General features: G+C 36.1%; 1 protein-coding gene across 4 annotated transcripts in view; it reads left to right on the top strand.

Moving 5' to 3' along the window:
- Window positions 1–19,938, top strand: part of il1rapl1a (interleukin 1 receptor accessory protein-like 1a) — a 122,800-nt gene that overhangs the window by 25,669 nt on the left and 77,193 nt on the right. Inside the window, exon 3 of one of the 4 annotated variants that reach the window (XM_048193744.1) lies at window positions 752–784. The exons of 2 other annotated variants lie outside the window; for them this stretch is intronic. The gene's annotated coding sequence lies outside the window, so the exon portion shown is untranslated. Of the gene's footprint in view, window positions 1–751; window positions 785–3,134; window positions 4,210–19,938 lie in introns of those variants that run through there. One more of the 4 variants, XM_048193743.1, reaches the window with a different exon arrangement.

Raw genomic sequence — 19,938 nt, 5'->3', positions numbered from 1 at the left:
TTATACAGAAGAACCATTTTAGGTTTCTCGAAGAATCTTTAAATGAACAGTTCTTAAAAGAACCATTTTTTTCTTAGTTTGAAGAACATTTTAATAATCTTATGAGCGTTTTTCCAATTTAAAGAACCTTTAGTGCAAAAGAAAGTTACATAGATGTCAAAGGTTGTTCATTGAACTATAGATGCCATTAAGGAACTTTATTGTGTGTGTAGTGTATTAGGTATTGCATCTTTTCTCACTTCCTCACACCCTAACAACTGCATGTATTCAACCTAATGAAATGACAAAAGACCTTTAGAAGCCCCTGAAAAAAAATCACCAACTGTATGAAAAATGAATTCTGTCTTTTTGGGGAAAGGCTTAAAATAGCTGATAAAACCTCTTGTGTCATTCTCCTTTCCCTTCTAATTTCCGTTAAAATTATATTAGACCCAGCCACTATGACAGACAGATAGGAACACAGAGAGACAGACCATTGTATACTGTATACTACAGTATATGATTTGAACATCATTCAGAGAGACATTTAACCACAGGGATGTTCTTCATCCACTAAAATTAGCTTGAGACCAGCTGGTTAAATGTAACTTCAGACAAATTCTGAGAAAATATCTAGCATCATCTGTTTGCAGATTAAAATACTATTTTAAAACACAGTAACAGTAACAACAAATCTACATCCAGTAACTGAGTAAAAAGAGTATCCAGGACATTATGTTTATATTTTATCTATTTTTATTTTATTTCACAGAAGAATTGAAGTCAGGTTTGGAGCAATATGAAGGTAAGTAAATATTCTTTTTCATTTTTAGGTAAACTATTCCTTTAAACTTATGTATGTGTGTATGTATGTGTGTGCATTTATACATGTGTTCTGAAAAGAGACAGCCTTGAGACCCAGGTGTGTGCATTGGTGTGTATGTGTGTGAGTGAGTGTGTGTGTGAGGGAGAGAGAGAGAGAGTCTTTTCCAAAACACTTTGCTGTCCTGTCCAGGGTGAGTCTCTCGCTCTGTGAGTTGCATAACAATGAGGAGGTTCACAGCAGAAGAAAAGCCCACTCAGAACACAAACACACACAAACACACACTCTTTCTCTGGTTTCGCTTGTTTCTTTACCTCTCTCTCTTCTCTCATCCATAAAACCACACACATTTCTCTCTGTATATTCCTCCTGCCCAAGGGAGAGAGTTCTCTCCTGCATACTGTCCACGTGTTTTTATAACTTCCAGTATCTGCTGCCCACTCCGCTGATGTCATACAGCTCAATCTCTTGTAAGGCCGATTCTGAACTGTACATCTACAGTAATCTCTTTCCACACACTGCACTATAAAACCTGGTTCCAAAGACTGGACGCTTACACCATTTCACCGTGAGGCTGGTCAAACGGCAAAAGCAAATGCAACAGTTTAAATAAATTCCAAAAAATTACATATATATACACTACCGCTCAAAAGTTTGGGATCGGTAAGATCAAAGAGTTTTGTCTGCTCACCAAGGGTGCATTTACTAAATTAAAAATACAGTAAAAACAGTAATATTTTGAAATATTATTATTAAAATGACTGTTTTCTATTTGAAAATATTTGAAAATGTAATTTGTTCTTGTGTTGGCAAAGCTGAATTTTCAGCATCGTTAATCCAGTCTTCAGTGTCACATGATCCTTCAGAAATCATTCTAATATGTCAATTTGCTGCTCAAGAAACATTTATTGTTTACAATTGTAAAAAATATTTGTGTATATTATGTTTTTTTCAGGATTCTTTGATGAATAGAAAGTTCAAAAGAACTGTGTTTATTTGAAATCTAATCTTTTGTAACATTATAAATGTCTCTACTGTCACTTTTGATTGATTTAATGCATCCTTGCTGAATAAAAGTATTCATTTCTTTAATTTCTTTTCAAAAAAATAAAAATAAAAATTCTTACTGACCCCAAACTTTTGAACGGTAGTGTAAAATGTTACAAAAGTTTTGTATTTTAGATAAATGCTGTTCTTTTGAACTTTCTATTCATCAAGGAATCCTGAAAAAAAAAGTACACAACTGTTTTAAACATTGATAATAATAACAAATATTTCTTGAGGAACTAATCATCATATTAGAATGATTTCTAAAGGATCATGTGACACTGAAGACTGGAGTAATGATGCTGAAAATTCAGCTTTGCCAACACGAGAATAAATTACTTTGTAAAATATATTCAAATAGAAAACAGTTATTTTAAATTGTAATAATTTTTCACAATATTACTGTTTTTACTGTATTTTTAATTAAATAAATTAAGCCTTTGTGAGCAGACAAAACTTCTTTCAAAAACATTAAAAATCTTACCGATCCCAAACTTTTGAGCGGTAGTGTGTGTGTGTGTATATATATATATATATATATATATATATATATATATATATATATATATATATATATATATATATATATATATATATATATATATATATATATATATATATATATATATATATATATATATATAATAATTAAAAAAAATATTTTTCTGCTCCTATACAGAGCAGACTCCTGCACTTTTCTAAAAAGGCACCATAAAAGAACTGTACGTGTAGTAGATATGACTTCTGGCTATATTAAGTTTTCTGAAGTCATGCAATAACTTTGTGTGAGGAACAGACTGAAATTGAATTTGTTATTCACCGAGCAGCTTTCCTTCTGCAGTAGCTGTCAAATCTCATTTGCATTCATGTGCATTCAGATATGACCAGTGGCTGTGTTTACATGCACACCAATGGTCTGATTATTGCCAATAATCAAAGAAAAGAATAAGCAGATTAAGATTTTATATTACATTTTCAATGTTGTTTACTTGCTTCTTGCATTACTTTGATTATTTGCTAAAAAATGTGGTCGGTTTACTGCTATTTTGTTGCTATTCACCAAAACACAAAATGTTACATTCAAAAGGAGTAGGTCTGTTTGTTGCTATGGTTTTTATTTACCTGCTTCAAAGTTTTTTTTTTTTATAACATAACCATAATCTCTTACTTTTGGTGCTTCCAGCCATCAGTAAAACACATCACATAAAGCTCTAAGAATAAACTTTTTCCTAAAAGAGCAGCATTTCAGGGCCATCACTAAACTTTCCTGCATGGGACAACATTTTTATTTGTAGGCTGACATTTTATTTGTTGCTGAAGGCCAAGTGGCTTCTTCTGTTATTGTATGTTTTCTGACCTGTCAACACTAGTGCATGCACACTTTGGTCAGAGCAGAATAAATGCAATAAACATGCCTGTGTACTACACATTTTACTGTGAGTATTATTACCCTATAACCACGTTTACATAATTACAGTATTCTCTTACATGAGCTCCAGCTTAAACACATATTGCTTTGATGACATTAGTTGTAAGGTGCTTTAAAAGGGAGAGGGTAATATTTTCAGTGAATAACGGCTTAAATCTCTTTTGCACAAAACTGTAATATGACTTAAGAAGACTTATAATGCACGACTCATATGGACTTTTTTTTGTGGAACTTAAGGTGCTTTTTGACAGTTTTGCAACTTGAAATCCACTGGTCGAATATAGCGACAGGCTTTCTTTGTGCCAGAAGAAAGCAAAAATAAATCTGCCTTTTGTTTTCCGCAGAAGAAAGTAAGTCATGAAGTTCTGGAGCGACATGAGGGTAAGTAAATGATGACAGAATGTTTATTTTTAGGGGGTGAGCTATTCCTTTAACTGAAGATGTTCATAAATACATGCAGCCCACCACAGTCGTTGCGCACGCAGGCTTAGTTTTGGGGCGGACTTTAGGACCATGGAGAAATCTCCCACAGCAGCGAGCGCACACAGCGCGTCTTGAAGAGGAAACCCCCACAGGAGCTCTCGCTGCCGGATACCTGAGACATCTCAAATCATCCCTCTGACCGACGAGCGCACGGCGCGCCACGGAATGCGCAGGAGCGACCGACTGTCCGCTGGATGAGGGCGCGCGGTCATGGGTCCCTCTTCAGCACCTTTGAGTTCTTAATGCATTATGAAGTCATAGAAACCCCTGGAAATCCTTTAAATTCTCCTTAAGGCAGCGTCTGTATTGGAATAAACTATCAGCTGGTGAATTTCTCTGTTCGGATGGATGATTTGGTCAGATTCCTCATTCATCGTGATGCGCGTTCATTCCGTTTTCAAGTGTCTTACTGACTGACCGCGGATCAATTTTTGGACGTTGGCTGACGGTAAGCTCGCGCTCTGTTTTAGTTACCCATGCGAAGTTTGAAGTGGAGAGGTTTCATGGTGATGCGGGGGTGGCTAGTTGATTTGCTCCGGCTCGTGAAGATGCTATGTACTATAACCGTTAGAAAATATCGAAATCATGTAAATGTGGAGTTTGACGCCTAAATAATGACAACTCCTTTTCATCAAGGTTGAATTGTAGAATGAAACCTGTCAACAACATGTCCGGATCATATTTCACCTAAATTAAAAAATAAATAAATAAATGGGAAATAATGTTTTGTGAAAGACAGTAAGCCGTATTTGGCATCATTAGAATTTGATTGTGACGGTATTTCACGACTATTCAGCATTCAATCGATCGACCCCCCCCCCCCCCCCCTTAATATTAGTATTAATGTGAAAACGTAAACGTATATAGCTGTAATTATATAAAAGTAGTTTTTGCTGTCCTGCCTTTAATTTATACATATTTTTCAAAATCAATGTGTCAAGACTGGACGTTTCTTATTAGGCTACTGTATTACAGTAGCCTAATGCGACTATTAAGAATCCTCATTGAGATTAATGAGAATTATAAACAAACTCAAGACATCCAAAATGAGGGCAGAAATATGCTTCACTGACATGAAAATAATGGCACAATTTAGAAACATTTTAATTGTTCTACAAGTTCTACAGTTTTTTAGGGGAAAATGTAAACTGAACATTTGTTCTTCGCATTTACCCATAGCCTACCTAAGGCAGAATTTCAGGTGGGAACCAGTGAAAATCTCAATGTGATCAGCGGACTTTTCATACGCGCAAAAAAGACGAGGTTTTAATCGGGGTAATTTCATTAGCTACTGACTAAACTAAGGTTTAACATTTTATTCCAGCTGTGCGGTGTGTGACAAACCACAGTTACATTACAAGCATATACATAATCTCGTTGTAGTTTGGAATGACTCTAAATAAATGTAAAAAACGCAACGTGATGTGCGGCAGCGTTTGAGATGGCTTGTTTAAAGGCGGTGTTTGCGGGAGTATTGCACCCTCCTGCGATGGTACGGACAGAACACACACACGCACGCACACACACTCACTCTTTCTCACACACACTGCAGTGGCGTCTGATCACAGTCTGCAAGAGAGTGAGCGAAAGAGAGCGTGCGCATGAGTATCTGTGCCGACACCGGCTGGTTAGACCTCTCGTGGGCTTTTCACATTTGAAATTATAAACCCAGGGTCATTTTTATTCCGGGGTTAACTTAATCCCTGCTGGGTTACCTTGTTTACTGTTTCCCACTGCTCAATCACTGCCCAATCACTGCCCTTGGTTAGTATTTAACTCTGGGTAGTCAGGTGATTTCGCACTTCACATTTGTGAACCGCGGGTTATCGTTCTTATTTGCATATTAATGATGTCAGTAACATCGATTGGACAAATATTGCACGCGACCTGTCGTGTATGAACTTTTCGGACCAATTTTGAAAAAACATTAGTCTCTTCCTCACTCTGGTTAACGCGTTAGAGTCACTGTTCCACCTTTTAAACATTTTCAACAACTCCCTTGAAACAATGCAGAGAGTCAGTTTATGTGGCATTAATATTTAATGAGGCAAACAATTGTTTAGCTTATGATTGTTTGACTTCTGCTAAATAACTCACTGTATCGTTCTAATACCGCATTATTGAGCTTTCCATGCTTGAAATTGTTAACCTAGGTTAAATCTTAACATTGGCTAACGTAATCCTGGGTTATTTCTCACTGCACATTTGTAAACGACGAGTCAATGTACATAGATTGGACAAATACAGCACACACCCTGTATTAATAACTACTTGTTCATCTATGTAACAGTCGCCACATAGATCCGCTCTGGTTGTCTTAAACCTTATAAAACACAACAAAAATGATACTTTAATACATTCCTATCATCCCTTGTTAACGCATTTTGTCACTGTTCTACATTAGTCTCTCTGAGGGGAAAAACATAACGTGAAAGTTTGTGTACCACAAAGCTCATGAATACTTAATGAGGTAAGCTCTGTTCGTTTATAATTAGTTCAATGTTGCTAAACAACTCACTGTAATATTTCTGCATCATTTCTCACTGTATACCAGTTTATAAGGTGTTAGCACTGCAGAAGCCTAAAGCAGGGCTTCATAACCCAGGGTTAAAAGCCTTGCTAACCCTCTTTCAAAATAAGTGTGAAAGTTGCTTAACCCAGGGTTAACAGTGGCCTTAACCCAGTTAAGCGTAGCATGAAAACCCTTTTGGCTGGCCTAGTGTTGCTGTTACAATCCAAGAGTCATGTGAGAACACACCCAAGGCGTGTGGATTACGCTCGTCATGGATGCAGATTCAAAAGCTCACATTGCCCTCTTTTACCTCGTGCACCCGCAAAAATTCTCAATCAAACATGTAGACTTCCTCCATTTGATGCATTATTAGTATAAACAAGCCAATCTCCTAATGCTAATGATTACTTTAGGTTATTTCCGCAAACGTGTGCCTAGAATACACTGATGAAATGCTAGCGAAAATTGTCTTTGACAGCGCCATTGACTCCTCTTAAAGGAACTGTCACTCAGGTTTGAATGTGGCATGGGGCACAGCCCGGGTTTATTGTGTCAGTATGTGCGGTTATAAAGAATGCATCTAGTCCCATGGTGGGGCTCTTATTGCCTAGGGTGAGTTTGAAGATGGACCCACACACAGTTCCCTACTTAAGTTTCCAAAGAGATCTGGCGATAGAGCATGCCATCACCAGCGGCGTTTGGATGGCCTATTAATAAACAAGGCATGTTCTGTCATGGGCTTATACTGAATGGCCAGGGGCATTAGTTAGCCACTTGTCGATAAAATCTGTGAAGAAGAATCTGCACGAGAACCAATATGTTAAAATGCACTTTGATGTGATGTGGCCATTTGACTGTGAGTGGTGCTGAAAGAACAGCTCCCTCTTTCATTGAACTACAACACATCTGTCAGAACCTTCTCTGTCTTGATACATCAGCAGGTCAACTCACGTATGACTAAAATGAAAAAACACTATAACTGATGCCCCTGATCTGTGGGAATGTGTGATAAAAGCATGCGTCACAGAACGCACTCAAATTGAACTCTGTATTGTAGTTGAGTTCTGATACTGTTGCGCTTTTGAATTTCAGTAGGATTGGAGCATGTTTGCAGAGCCAATCGTTGCCATTAAATGGCTAAAAATCTTGGATGGGGTTAACTTTGGAAGTTTATAGGTTTCCTGAGTGCGTGTGAGTGTTTACATGTATGAAGTATAGTTGTATTGTTTTCCTGGCTAATAAAACACACTCTTGAGACCCCCCTACCAGTTTCTTAGGGACCACTTTACTGGGCACAATATCAATAAGAAGCCTCTATCTGTGTGTATATGTGTGTTTGTGTGCATAATGAGGAGAGTATGCTGTGGGAAAGCCCTCATTATAAAACAGTTTGAGCTCTCAGGCCATTAAAGTCAAGTACAGCAAGTGAGGAAGCAAGTAGAGGATACTCAGGTGGATTGCTAGATGATTGAAACAATAAGCTCATTCTCTGTTGTCTTCTCGTTAATGGCTTCTATTGGAATCCTTTGGGTTGAGGGCTCTTGTCAGCTCTCGTCCTGGTGATGTTTATGACCTGTGGTCCATGCTGATTGATTGGGTCTCAAAAGAATTGCGATCAGTTAGTAATACGAGAAGAGAATGCATTGATTTGAGTTGATGAGAAGTTGTTGGGTTTTTGGGAAAGTCCATCGTGGTTTCCTGACCTTGATGGTGTGCTTTACATTTGGAGTGCACCTGTGGAGGTGATGCATCACGCATCAGAGCTTTCGCATCCCATATTTTCATAACTCATGTAGGGAATTTCAATTTGAAGGACGTACAAACGACACGTGCACACAAATAAATAAGAACAATGAGTTCATTTATTTGTATATTTGTATGCGCAGAATATGCAAGTCGACTCGCATTGACACATGCATACAAACTCATTTACTGCTGGTTTTCCTGTTGCTGATGAAGTCTGACATGTAATCTTTCCTTGTTTTTTTTTTTTCTCTAGCTCTCTCCCTCTCTATTACTGTCACTTTCTCTCTCCCTTAAGACTGTCAAACTGTCAGAATCCTCACTGATTCCCACCGAATAGTACTGAAACCTGCAGTGTGTGAATCCGTTTGAGTGTGTGTTTGTGTAGACCCAATTTAGTCTCATATTATATGTTGGTAACAGTGTGTTTGCAGTACAACGAGAGTATTCAGCTTTTACAACTTCCTACACTGATTTTACTCATAAAATATCTCTGAATGTTCATTTATTCATTATTGATTTCAGACAGACAGTAGAATTCAACACCTGATGTTTATGTCTTCAAAGTTTCTCGATTTTATTCATATGACTTGGTGGTGGCCGCAATTTGAGAGGAGCCTCATTTTTGCTTCTCTCTCCCGCCATTTAACCTTGAAGTATAAGCTCATGACAAATGCAAGGGATTCTAGGGCTGACAACCTTTGATGGAATTGAGAATCTGCCTCAATTTTCAGTCCTCTCCTTGTAAATGAGATGGTGCAATCATTTACATTGGCGAAACTGAGTCAGGAACCTAGTCACGAGTTAGAAAAGTAGTCCCATAATGACAATCACAGTAATTCTGAAAGCATTGGTCAGGATGTAGATTTGGAATGAGCTAGAATACTAATTTCCCCAGAGAAAAACAGAGAAAAAGACACATTTAAACACTGTACAGTGGGGTTCTGAAGTCTTAGACCAGTAGTGAGAGTTCAATGCAAAACTTTTCACTTCAAATTAGATTAGAATAGCATTTTGATGGGAAATTTTAATTGAAAAATTAATGACATGCATAATGTCTTAGTATTTAGTTTGTCCTCCTTTTGCTTTAATGACAGCAGCACTTGAGCTGGCGTGAACTCCACAAGATTGTGTAAAAACTGATGATCATGTTCTCCAGCATGATTTGAGAATGATCCAAAGAACGTCTTGTGCTTAAATGAAAGAACATTTTACCTTTTGTACAAAATAATTCACATCAATTTGACAAATTTGCTCATTAGCAACTTAGAAATAGTGCAGAATCTTAAATTTTTTACTCATGCTTTTAAACATCCCAGATTTCCAATGTGGTCTCAGACCCCACAGTATATTTTAATAATAATAAAAAAAAGTAAATCACTTACAGTCTTTAATAATAGGCTGTTGCAGTAACTTTTGAACTGTTAATTGTAGGATGTTGCATATGACCCCATTAAACTCAACCACAGTGTTTATTAAACTTAACTACAGTGTATTTTGAATAGGTCACATCTTTTATCTACTGAGATTCAAATATGTACTTCTGAAATCATTCCAGTATGTTGTATACATAATTCAGAACACGGGAGTAGGGTATGATTTGGAGTTGCATTATCATGCTACGATTTGATTGTAGGTTGGAATGTTAAAAATTCAACATTCTGTTATTGGTCTTTTTGGAATGGAATTGGTTTGGGCACTGGAGTATCATTTGGTGACTGATGACACTGACAGTTCTCTGTACATTATAGTATCATTTTTAAAAGTGTTCTGCTCAACATTATTGGATTTTCCTCCTTTGTGAGGCTTCTTCTTGAGGCCTCTTAATGATACCCTAAATGTTTTCAGAAGTTATTGTGTCTCCTTTTTCCAATTTAATTGTATTCACATGAGGTAAATTCAAATAGGCTTTATGAGCATCACTATATTATAACATTTATCTGCTCAGAAGCTGTTTTTTTTTTTTTTTTTTAGAACTCTGGAAACTTAATGGAGTTTTCCGTTATTTTTCATTCAATCTAAGACTTAATCTCGGATGAAAGAAAATAAAAACCAGACAAATGAGACAATTGTTAACATACAGTAATAGTACAGAGACTTAGTATTAAAATGAATGACATAGCTCAGATAATTTGTTCAGAATTTGATGAGAAAGTTTGAGTTCATATTGAAATCTCTGATGTTTCATTCCAATACCTCAGCAGATCGGAGCGCTGTTTGAGATGCTGTTGAGTGCCTCTTCTGAAACTCAAGAGGCAATACTTGTGAGATTACTAGGGTCTTTTTCAGCAGACAAGTCTGAGAAGCAGGAGACTGAAACGGTTCAGCCAACAACAGTATTCTCAATTGTATATTAACACAAACAGTAAACCAGAATGTATTGACTGAAGCTGATAATTAACATACAAATTGCTATGGCCCCATGACTCACTTCTAAAGGAGTTGTGCTTGAAAGAATATTTGAATTACAGAAACTCATAGTTTTTGTGACACATCTTGTCTCAGTTCATTTTTTGTGTATGTGCACCAGTGATTAGAAGCATTCCAATGAATTAAAATTCAAACAAATATGCTATATCTATGAAACATCAGTCATACTTTTTTTCTTTTCAAATTTGTAAAAAGTAGGCCTACATAATTAAATACACAAATAAAATGTTTAGGTCACAGCATCTGTTTTTAAATAAATTCAGCAGTTATTTATTTGGTATCATTTTTATTTAACATTGAAGCTTATATCACAGCCTGAATGATAACATTCTTTTATTCCATTGTTTTATATGATTCTATCCATTTAGCACTCAGAAATAAAGCAGTGGATTGCCGGATTGCCCTGAAATAAAAAACATTGTTTCTAATCTCTGACTTGTACATGTTGTATATATATTATTTTCTAGTATCATGCATGTTGTGAACTAATATATATTCATGCACATGTGTATATAGTTTTTCATGCATTGGAAGATAGTTTGGTCCTTGCATAAATAGCTAATTTGACTAATTTATCCATTCATGGTGTGCCAGTGGCAGGTTTCCCGGTCATGGAAAAGCAGAGAATTGGAAATTGGTGATTTCCATGCCTGGAAAAATCATGCAAGTCATTTAAATCTCAAAAGTCATAGAAAGTTCTATAGTGAGTATTTTATAAATATCATTATATTCTCGTGTAGCCAATGTGAGAGTCAATCTCAAAATGCTTTTACACGTATAAGTCGAAGCAGCAATGTTTTTCAAGCATCAAAAACAACTAGAATAGTCAGTAGAAGTGGGAGCCCCGCAGACACCTAAACCTTTCATCATGTAAAGTCATGTCAGACATAATTTAAATTGAAAACCTCAAGTTTCCTGCACATGGCTCTTTTCTTCTCTCCTATTGCTATCCATTATCTTTGCTAGCCCTTTGACCACCTATTATCTTGTCTTTTTTTTTTTTTGACTCCTGACTGAGAATGAGTGTGTCTGGTGAGGGGATTAGTGGTGCTGTGTCTGGAGGTGGTGTAGGAGAGCAGTAATACTCAATAATTAATCACCATCAGCAGCGCAGAGCATGGAAGAGTACTCAGGGGTCCCTTGTTAGCCGGGTCCGATCAGTGAAGTGTGAACAGTCTGCAAGCTGCTTTAACCACATACACACACAAACACACACACCTGATCAATATTCTGAATTTCATTTCATGTTAAGGGAACAGAAAGACTGTTACGTTTGTGTTCTCTGACTTTTTCATGATTGTGATGTATGGTCAGAGTAAAGTCTCTGAAGTCAAGGTTGCATGTGCATATCATAAAAAATATTTCAGGAGTCTATATTTGAGTCTGTATTTATTATTTCTCATTTCCTGCTTTTGCACTCTCTCTCTCTCTCTCTTTCTCTCTCACATACACACGCACACTTGATGCCCTCGAGCATGTTCGACTTCTACTCTGATATTTGGCTGGCATGAGAAAGCTGGAACTGCCACAATAAATAATGGAGTCCACAAAGACCGATGTGGACTTTGTCCTTTCCCACCCCCCTCATTCTTTTACAAACTCAAACCCACACCTAAAGTAACGCAAATACATATATGCATACATGTCCATTTGGCTCTCTTGTGAACTGTCATATATGTAATGTCTGAATATAGATGTGGCTCAGGTTGTCCTTGAATCATTCGTTCCGCTGTCTCGTAAGTGTGTGTGTGTGTGTGTGTGTGTGTGTGTGTGTGTGTGTGTGTGTGTGTGTGTGGTGTGTGTGTGTGTGTGGAGGGGGGGGGGGTTAACAGTGTGTATATCTGTTCATAACGCAGCACTCTTCCTCCAGGGGCACTGTTATATTTACCGCATGGTAAATGTGTTGACTGTCAGGCCTGGAGATGTGGAGAGTTTAAATTGGATTAAATCATAAAATCACCACATCAATCATTTACAGCTGGGCCCGCCGCCACACGCCTGTGCATGTGTGTGAGCGACCGTACATGTGTATGTGGATATTAGCTCCAATGAGAAATGAGGAAGACCTTCTGGGTTGCCTCTAACTGGACGGTGATTGAATTGCCAATTGCCAATTGAGACTGAAAAAAAACATTGCTTATACGGACTTATTTGATCTTAAAAGTGTTCAGTCTAGAAGATGATTAGGTGGCTGTGATTAACAGGTGACTGTATGATTGCAGGTGATTAGTGATATTTTCTAAGTTAAAAAGGTAAAAAGCCTTAACTCTAAGGCTTAAAATATGACACACAAGTCATTCCACACTGTTTGTTTGTACTTCATATTATATGACAGAGAGGCATGCTGTTATTTTCTAAGCAACTGAACTTGAGGATATAGGCAAAATAGCAAATGACATAAATTATATATTTTATGCAATACATCATAAATATAATTCATTTATAATTTGCTTATTTTTTCTTATTTGCTTATTTCTTTTTTGTGTTAAAATGGGTGCAGAAATCTTGCTGAATCTATATACTTAGTGGGGTATAACTTACCACATACCAATGCATGCCCGTAGGCAAGGGGGGGTTCGGGTGGTTCGTACCCCCTCACACTGCCAAAGGTCAAGATTTAAGTCGTTTTTTGTTTTGTTTTTTTTTTTGTTTTTTTGTCATCATATTTTATATATATTTTCTTTTTTTATATATATATTTATTTATATTTATATATATATATATATATATATATATATATATATATATATATATATATATATATATATATATATATATATATATATAAAAATTATTATTATTTTTTTTAATTAAAAGGATTTCTATATTTTATCCACTCATTAGTCTACAATATAATAGCCATATAAACGTAGCGTAATTATAATAATAAAATATAGTGGGATATTCAGTGACATTGGCTGTGCAATATCGACTTTAGTGATTGGCCAATACCGGCAGACTGGAGCCAATGTAAAGGCAAAGAGGCATTGACAGAGTCAAGAAATGATGATGAGAAGAATTATTATTTCAGTAAAGTTCATTAAATCTATTCTGTTGTTACTGTGGTCTTTAAACTTATGAACTGTGTATGGACTGACAAAGGTGGTACATGAGGAAGCAATTTGACAACAATGCAGTAAATATATTTTAGGTGCATCAAAAAGCGTGCTCGTTAAGATACCAGCAGACAAGCTAATCCAACACAAATTAGTGCATAAAAGGTCACCAAAATGAAGTATTTGAACCTCGTAATTAAATACAAAAGGAGGAGAAAAACTGCAAAAAGAACCCCCCCTTTCAATAGGCTGGCTACGGACCTGCAATGTGTCACATAACAGCTTAGCAACCACATAGTAATGCCCTGGCAACCACCCACAAGAACCTAGCATCATTGCAGCAAGTTTTGCATTGGAAAGCACTATACTTGCATTTTCTTCAGAAAATGATGTTTAACTCTGTCATAATCAACACAATCTAATGGCTATTCGTAACTTTTTAATGTTATAGCAAATTGGTGGCTAATTCATATGAATCGGCTGATTCATAAGATCAGGGTTTTTTTTTAGATGATCTTATGTTCAGGAGTTGGGTGAGGGGTGGACCTTTATGCTTATTTTTTTTTTTCTAAAAATCACACATTTTCATACAATTCACATACAAAATCGACACGTAAAATATTTACATTTTGCAACGAGTTTGGGTTTGTCATATTTGTTTTTATGTCATTTAAAGGAATAGTCATTTACTCAGTTGTATGACTTTCTTTCTTGTACTGGTCACTCCTTTCCATGAAATTATAATATTTCTATGAAATTTTACTGGAACTCATAAGTTTTAAAATTGGTGATAAAGCGCCATAAAAAAATGAGCCCATATGTACTCTGTTCAAAATCATACAATAACTTTGTGAAAAGAAACTCATGGAAATTTAAGTCATAGTTCACTGATCATTTTCTCCTCTATGTGAGCTATTAACTGCTGTGATTGATTCATTGAACCAGTGAGTTGAACTGAACAACCATGTCAGTCAAATTTGTGAACGAATCATTCAGATTGTGTGTGTGTGTTTTTTTTTTTTACTGGATTAACCAATTTATAGAAAAGAACGATTCATTCATGATTTAGACATTGATACTTCATCAGCCAAAGGTGGATGTCAGTGAATAATTGCCTAAATAGGTCTGTTCCAGAATAGTCCTATAAAATGTACCCTTTATGTTTCACAGAGGAAATAACGTAATTTGGGGTTGGAACGGAATAAGGGTGAGTAAATGACAGAATTTTTAATTTTTGGGTGAACTATCTCTTTAATTAAAGCAGTAATAGGTGTTCTCATACACATTAACTGGCTGCTGTGAAAATGTGAAATCTTTATATTCTACCTTTTCTCATTTTTTTTTCTCCCTCTCTCTCTCCTCTTTCAAAACCCTGAGATTATGTGTGGGAGAGGGATGATAAGCCCTTTAAAGAGATCACAAGAGCACTCTCTCTCTGTCGCCCCTTTGCCTTTTTAACACAGACACACACACGGACACACAAACACTCCCACACACACACAAAATAAAGTCTATTAACCTCTCAAATGCTACTGTTCCTGATGGGATTTAGGCCTTCCAGTGTCTGAATTTGGCAAGCAATTCATCATCAGTAGAATGTTATTGTAAGATAATTACAGATGAAGAGGAAGGGTTTGCACACACTTATTAAGTTTACATTAATTATTTGAAAAAAAAAAAAAAAATAGATGAGAAGCAGAAAATATAGGTGTTATTTGATTAGATATAACAAGCCTTAGAGGGAACTCCAAGAATACCATATAGATGCAGGGAGTAATTTAGAGGTCTGCGTTAAAGTGACAGGAGCAGTGCATTATGGGGGAGTCATGTGACAGGGTTGTGAAATAAATTCCGAACCTGAATTGATGTTAAGGTGCTTTATCAGTGGGAGACCTCAAATAAAACTTTAAGCAGAGGCGATTATGGGTGGCTGACATATACATGTAGTACTTGTGCTTTGAAAAATGTATCTGTCAAACTATAGGGCTATTTATATTAATTGCAAAAAGCTAAACGGTTGTTTAAAATAGTGAAAAACAGTTACAGCAATTAAAATATACTCTTTCCCTTATGCTTTGATATATAATTTACAGAAAATCTCGATGTTGGAAAAAATGTTCATGTTCCTATCCAATATATTTGCCTTAGAATCCAGGCACCAAACTCTGTGCCTCTTTATTAATGAATATTTCAGCCAAATTTGGGTTCAATAGACTTAAGAAGCTCGCACATAGTGTTCAGATTTCGTGTTGGCCTCTCTGATCGCTCACATCATTTGTTCTTGCACTTTAAAGAGAGATTAATACATTAAATCATTACTGCTCTTTTTTTATTTCTGACCTCTTTGTTAACACGTTTAATTAATTCTCATAAAATATTGTACACCCAGAGTTCTTTTTAATAATCATGCATGTCCTACATTGCTCAAACATTTAAGTTTTAGAAATACTCATGAAGAGAGAGAAGACAGAAATAAGTGTACTTAATCTATTGGAAATGGTTCAGGTTCCCCCTGAAAACAGTCTTCTATAACCTCTCAGATGGGGGAATTGTGTGGACGTTGTGCACAGACAGCAAACAGAGATTAAAATAGATTTCAGATATGAACACAGAACTCAGGTGATTGAGTGGCTTTGTGGGAAGGCACAGAAATCAGATAAAATAAGAAAAAGTCATACTTTAATATGATTTGACCATGAAAGAAATGCTTAAAGATTGTATCTCTCTTAGCTTTGTCTCACACATATACATATATATGGAGAAAATAAAAAGCAAAACGGTCTGAATTCCAGAGAAATTAAATTTTGCAGACTGTACAATTTTTTGCTGGAACTTTGCAAATAGAGGGAGCATTGTACAAAGAGAGCAGAAAGTCATTGTAAATACAAGGAAGCATATGGAAGACATTTGCCATGTTCATTATAAATGTTCAGAAATTCTGATATTTAATTTTTCTTAAATTATTCATATATATTCATGAAATATTCATTTTTAATTTTATTTTACAGTGCAGGGGTATTACAATAGTAATGCATTTATGTCTTATAAATAATAAAGAGATTATTATTATATATTATACAAATAATATTTATTAATTTTATTATTATTATGTAATCCCCTCAGAGCTATCAGGGCTGAGAAATTTCAGGCAAGTGAAGTGAGTTTGAGTTGATAAAAATACGTTGATTGTTATAGAAAGTAAGTTAACTTGAATACTGTTCAAATTCAATGCCCTTAATGTTGTGGCAATTATCCCTGTGGTATCGAAAATTGTGCTGTAACAAAGTTAGAAATTCCAGAATTGTGACAACGCTAGTCAGTATGAACAACTAGATTGTATACTTCTGGCTCTTGGAGGTACGTGCTACCCCTATACTGAAGATCTGACAAAATTGTTAGTTTTCACAAGTTTCAAAACTAGACAAAATAGTAAATAATTAGTAGTGTCATCAGTCAGTATAAACATTTGTACATTTACTGAGTACAATATGGGTGTGGGACAGTTGTTAAGGTGTTCTGAGTGTGTTGAAATCAGTCATATTATTAAAGGTTGCTATGTTACTGAGGTATTCAGAGTGATGCTATGTGGTCATTATGAACCATTTTTGATTTAAAACATTTTTGAATAAAATGGGTTGTGGGTGGTTACAATTCTGAGTGACTTTTTGATATGTTGCTATGTGGTTGTTAAGGTATTCTGAGTGTTGCTTTAAAGCAATAAGCCCCAAGAATTTTGTTTGGTTTGCAGTGCTTTTAGAACAGTAGTTCTCAAACTTTTTCAGCACGAGGCCCCCTTTTGAGTAGGGTGTATCCCTTTGGGGCCCCCCAAAGATAATTCATGACCCAAAACGGTCTCAAACTTACAATTTTAATTAAAGCAAAAGCATATTAAATTATACAATGCTGGAACATCAATTCTGTTGGCTAGTTCTATATCTTATACAATGGAACAAATTGTCATGAAACTGTTTTGTTAGAAATGTATTGTGTTGAAACTGATACTTTCAGAAATTTTTGTTTGGGAAAAATGCAACAAAACGGGCTGTGATGGTGGAATTTTTTATTTATTTATTTATTTATTTACCACTGCAGTTGTAAAGGGCCAAAGTTTTGCAGATTAATGCAGAAATTATGCTTTTAATTTAAAAGTGTATTAAAAAAAAAAACAAAGTCCTTGAACTAAATCAACAGCCTAGAAATTACACGAAATTTTGGAAGTATTTGGAAGTATTAGAATTTAATTATATTTCCTCATAAAGATAAATGGTTTCACATATATTCCGCTCTGTGCTTATTGGGGACTGTCAGTGTTCTTTGTTTTCTTTTCTCCCGATGTTCCAAAGCAATTGACATTGATTGTAAAAGGTCAGAAGTGCATATTTTATCTTCTGCATGAGAAAAATATGTACTACTACAACTGAATATTTTGGCGTTTATTATGTCTCGCACACAAAAAGTAGACACGTGCACAGGATACGAGGGCGCAGAACAGTATCCGGGAGCAGAATACCACTCTCGCACAGGAGCATTTCTGCTCCGCGAGCGTTCAGAACAGTATCCGTGCACGGAATGTCTTTACCGGCGTGTGCGAAATGCGCAATACAAATAAACTTGACGTGCATTACCTTGTCTAACATGCACAAACTGTGAAACCAGTAATACAGTATTTTTCTCCTTTACCATAATAAAAGATGTGAAAGTGAATGAAAGGAAGAAAGGTTTATAATCCACTGTGAATGGAGGTGTGAGTAATGATTTGGGGAAAGAAACGAGATTTCATGTCCAGAGGAGTAGGCTAATTCATATAATGTACCTCTCTCATTCGGCATGAATCCAAATGTTTCCATTGTCGCTACGTAACATTTGGTTGCTAACTTATCTTTTCTTTTGTGTCCTGATATCCACATTAAACAGCATTCACGTGTGCAAAAAATGTGCTTTTCCGCACCACTGCCGGTGGTACTCGGCCACTGCGGTGGGCAGGTTGCCATGCTGACCGGCACAGCCTTTAACAAATTAATTAATATTGAACATTAATTTAATATTCACATAGTAGATGAAAACTGAACTTTTAATTTACATATATTTAATACAAAAATTTTGTTTTAAATTATAATTGTTAAAGGGATAGTTCACCCAAAAATGAAAATTTGATGTTTATCTGCTTACCCCCAGTGCATCCAAGATGTAGGTGACATTTTTTCTTCAGTCGATCACAAATTATGATTTTTAACTGCAACCGCTGCCGTCTGTCATTCAAATAATGGCGGTTGATGGGAACTTCATCTATAAGAGTGAATAAACCTTGCTTAGACAAATCCAAATGAAACCTTGCGGCTCGTGACGACACATTAATGTCCTAAGACATGAAACGATCGGTTTGTGTGAGAAACCGAACAGTATTTATATCATTTTTTACCTCTAATACACCACTATGTCCAACTCCGTTCAGGACTCCTTTAGTGATGTCTGATCGCGCTCTGACAACGGCAGTGATGTCTCGCGCATATACTTCAATGAGTGTCAGACATCACTGCCGTTGTCAGAGCGCGATCAGACCTCACTAAACGAGTGCTGAACGCAGTTGGACATAGTGGTGTTTTAGAGGTAAAAAATGATATAAATACTGTTCGGTTTCTCACACAAACCGATCGTTTCATGTCTTAGGACATTAATGTGTCGTCACGAGCCGCAAGGTTTCATTTGGATTTGTCTAAGCAAGGTTTATTCACTCTTATAGATGAAGTTCCCATCAACCGCCATTATTTGAATGACAGACGGCAGCGGTTGCAGTTAAAAATCATAATTTGTGATCGACTGAAGAAAAAATGTCACCTACATCTTGGATGCACTGGGGGTAAGCAGATAAACATCAAATTTTCATTTTTGGGTGAACTATCCCTTTAAAGTTCTAGGACTTTTGTGAGGCCACCCTGGCGCCATCTGGCGGCCCCCAGTTTGAGAACCACTGTTTTAGAATAGAGACATTGTTGTGCACAATGCGGCGCATAAACTGTTATACCTGGCAAGGTTTCATACAATAAACACACAGCAAGCAACAAAAATGTAATAATTTATTGATAAATAATAATAATTCTGTAGTTCTTTAGCAATGTTCAACAAAATGGTTGACAATCAACACACATACGCAGTGGCGCAGTAATACTGATGTGATGAGATCACAGATGTGTGTTTATAGAGTATTTTACAATGCTCAGCCAATCATAATCAAGGACCGAAACTATCCATTTGATAAAGTATGTTAAAAATCATTAGCATATTAAATATTGTTAATCACTTGCTAAAGATTTCCCAAATGCATGTTAAACTTGGCACATGCAGAGATGGAGTTCACTGCATTGATTCACTGTGAACCGAGACACTGAGCTGATCACGTCTTTTGCAATTTGATAAGGACACAAAGCCTTATCGTGCT

This window comes from Megalobrama amblycephala, linkage group LG6 (assembly GCF_018812025.1).
Source record: "Megalobrama amblycephala isolate DHTTF-2021 linkage group LG6, ASM1881202v1, whole genome shotgun sequence".
NCBI classification, from domain to species: Eukaryota; Metazoa; Chordata; class Actinopteri; order Cypriniformes; family Xenocyprididae; genus Megalobrama; species Megalobrama amblycephala.
The sequence above is the reverse complement of the archived record's forward strand: the minus strand, read 5'-3'. Positions and strand labels throughout refer to the sequence as shown.